The sequence below is a fragment of the Adiantum capillus-veneris genome, chromosome 25 (genome assembly GCF_014529385.1).
Source record: "Adiantum capillus-veneris isolate H3 chromosome 25, ASM1452938v2, whole genome shotgun sequence".
In the NCBI taxonomy this organism is placed as follows: Eukaryota; Viridiplantae; Streptophyta; class Polypodiopsida; order Polypodiales; family Pteridaceae; genus Adiantum; species Adiantum capillus-veneris.
Genome location: NC_140955.1, coordinates 109,385,878 through 109,389,500, shown reverse-complemented (window position 1 = coordinate 109,389,500; position 3,623 = coordinate 109,385,878).

Here is a 3,623-nt window from a genome sequence, read left to right as displayed (position 1 = left end):
ACCCTCTGATAAATAACTCAAAGAATTTTGAATCAATTTGCTAATTTCTCCCTTTTAATTTGTCCTAAAAATAGTGTAATTCATCTAGGATAACTAGGGAAACTAATTATCTAAGATTAATATAATTATCACCAGTTTCCTAAGATGTATTTAACCTTTGATAATTATCTTAAAGCATTTTGAGTCAATTTGCTATTTTCCCCCTTTTAAGTTGTCCAAAAAAAGAGTAATTCTTTTAAGATAATTAGGTAAACTAATTATGTGAGAGTAACATAACTGTCATGGGTTTCTTAAGATGTAATTAACCTTTGATAGTTATCTTAAATCATTTTGAATCAATTTGCTATTTTTCCCTTTTAATTTGTTCTAAAAACAGTGTAATTTTGCATTAATTATGAAAATTACTCAAAATATTATAAGATAAATTTCATAGCTCAATGAAAGTCTAACAGAGCTCTTATAATTATATCGACTTAATCTAAACTTAATTAATATAACTCTCATTAATTTATGGTTAATATGGATAATTTCAACCCTAATAGGATATAATAATTAACTAGCTTAATATCCCTAAGCTTAATTACAACAATCAACAGAGAATATTTAATTAAGAAAGGATTTATTAATATACATAGGATTAAGTCTTAATTTATTAAGAAAATAGGTTAACCTAGCTTTGCTAATTAAGAAGGATTAAGCTAATTACCGTTTAATTTAACCAACTAGAGCTTGATCTCTAGTGATTTCCGTGTAGCGGTCTCTCTAGATGAGAGAGAGTGTGTCAAGGCTCCGAGTCTAGTTTTTATGAAGGAAAGGGGGTCTTTTTATAGTTTTTCTGGGGCCCTGGGCTGTTCCTGGCAGGTTTTGACACCTCAAGCAGGCCCCCAGCTTCAAGGTGGCGTCAACTGCTACTATTTCTATCTCTGGCAGGTTCCCCACAGCTCCACACTGCCTCCTTAGCTTCCAGAATCGATTGTGGTTGATTTTACTGATTTTTAATGATGAAAATTGGAATATCAGCTAATTTTAGAACCTTAGGATAAGAAAGTCTTTGTTAATAATAATTACTGAAACCATCCAATTTTTATTAACTAATTGAATTCCTAGTGTAACCTTTCAGGGCCCGTAACTTTTTCAGATTTTATCGGAATCTGATTCTGAAAAATCCTAACCATAGTAAAGCTTTGGTTACGGTTCTGAAAATACCAAAATAAGCCATAGTTGGATCATTCTTTAGTGTTTTCTCAATAATTGAATTAAATTTATCAAGCTTTGTACAACTCCTAAGGTTTCAGAAACTGGAAACCTTACATATGGATGCACACCAAGAAGAGCTCGCACAAAAGCAAGCATGCATTGAAAGAGAGAAACAAGCCTACCAGTGCAGTAGACAAGCACAAAGGAAGGACCCAGAGAAATGGGTGCCTGCTGGACTAAAAGGCCCAAGGACGAAGCATTATACAAGAAAAGAAGTTGAAGATTTGATAGAGCGTATAGAAAGAATGTACTAAGAAGCTGAAGCCCTCAAGCTGAAGGAGGAAGAAGAAGCAGCTAAGAAATCCAGAGAGACGGAAGAACAAACACAAGCCGAGGAGATGGCTAGAGAGGAAACACAACAGCAAGGCTATGAGTCATCTAGACCTACTTCACCGTCCACGGAACAACAGCACCAGCCTATGCCAAGCCCACCACAATCACCTGAAAAGGAGAAAGAATCTGAATCCACCAAGGAAAACGAATCTGCACAAGAGATTGATCAACAAGAAAAGGTTGTCGAAGCTACTCAAAAGCCGGAAGAGCAAAATACAGATGACTCTACACAAGAGGTCACTACTACACAGGAGCAGCAACACCAGAAAGAAGTTGAGCCAGAAAAGGAAGGGAGCACTACAACCAAAGAGGCTACACCATCTGAGACAACACCCTCACCTTCCGCACAACATGAAACGACCGAGGCATCAAGGCCTCAACATGACAAGGAATACCGACCCTCTACCTCCACACAAGAGGAACCAGCAGCTACGATGCAGTAGAAAGACATACATGAGGCTGCACGCACGTCTCAGCTGGCAAGACAGGATGATTGGCAGTCGAATGAGGAAGTTATATTACAAGTAAATGAACATGCACGGCAGATGCAAGACATGACGGAGAAACTCTGCTCAACAGTACTAAGCCGCAGCACAAAGGCCAAAGAGCTTGAGATGGTGATCGACGCTCTCCACGGAGAGTTAGAAGACATGATGATTGTCATCACCGATCTTCAAAGGCAGGTGCAGGAGATTAAAGCAGAAGCTGCACAACATCAGTTAGCCAGAGATAGGCAAAAAAAAGAAATAGAAGTTACAAATGAACTTCTTACGACATCTCTGTCAGCTCTAAAAATTCAGGTGCACTTAGATGTTGCCAATGCTTCTCTGTAATACTCTGAACAACGGATCAATGATCAGGCACTCTTCTTACGGCAAATTAGAGAAAATTCAACCGTGGCCTCGATCAAAGGGACTAATGAAGTATACAAGGCACTTGAGAAGAAGAACAAAGATCTTGAGTTGGAATTAAAGCTAGAACAATCACAACGCAGGGACCTGGCAATGATGGGGGTTCAAAGAGAAGAGGAGCTCCTCAAGGAAATAGCAGAATTGAAACGAGTTAACTAACTCCTCAAAGATGGAAAGCCAGACGTGCAGGAAGAGGTAGGTACTTCAGAGAAGCCGTAGTTAAACATACCCTCGATCTCATTTGTTGAGTTTGAGACACAGTCCACAGCAGAGCCGAGTGGTGAAGAGGATTTCTAGATTCACATCATAGATGTAGACAAAGTGCCAATGGTGTAGCTGTCAAAAGCTGAAGAAGACGCACCGAAAGAGAAGATCACCCTAGAGGTGGATGAGCAGTGGAAAGTCGCAATGGATTGGGAGTTGAGAGTTTTACACTCTGTCAATGTCACTCAACTCACTCCCAATCAGATCCATGCTCAATGGCATCAACAATCCCTGCCATACCCTCTCATCAAAGTTGAATTACTACAGGTGAAAGAAAGATTTTACAAAGATATGCAAGAAGATGGTGCACACAAAGACCACCCAAAGTGGAGGTTAAGCTGGCTGAACAAGAATTTGAGATACCTGATTCTGTTCACAAGAGCACCTACAACCCTTGAAAGAGATTCAACTTTCTGTCCTGTTCCCACAGTAAGGACATGGCAAGCTCATGAAGCATTGACAAAGAAGAGGCCAACTTGTATTAACTACCCCAGACTGCCAGCTCCAGAGAGAGGGCAAGCAACAAAGGAATACATGGTGAAAACCCTAACGGGCGCCATGTCTACCAGATCTCTCCTGTGCCATGTTATATAAAATCTTCAGAATGTTGCTCACATGCATCCAAGTCTTTCATGAGCCTGAGCAAGTAGGAGCCCCATGGATGTCATTTTTAGAAGGTAACAAAGGCTTATGCTATGATCTGAGTAGTCAGCCTTCGAAAGAATTCCTTTACGGCTTCTATGCCGGATGTATGTTCTAGCCATCGAATAATATGTTGGCATTTGAAGAAGCTTTCGACACTGGATTCTTCACCTGACGAACGAAGATATTTGCGCTGGTGATCAGCAACCTTACATC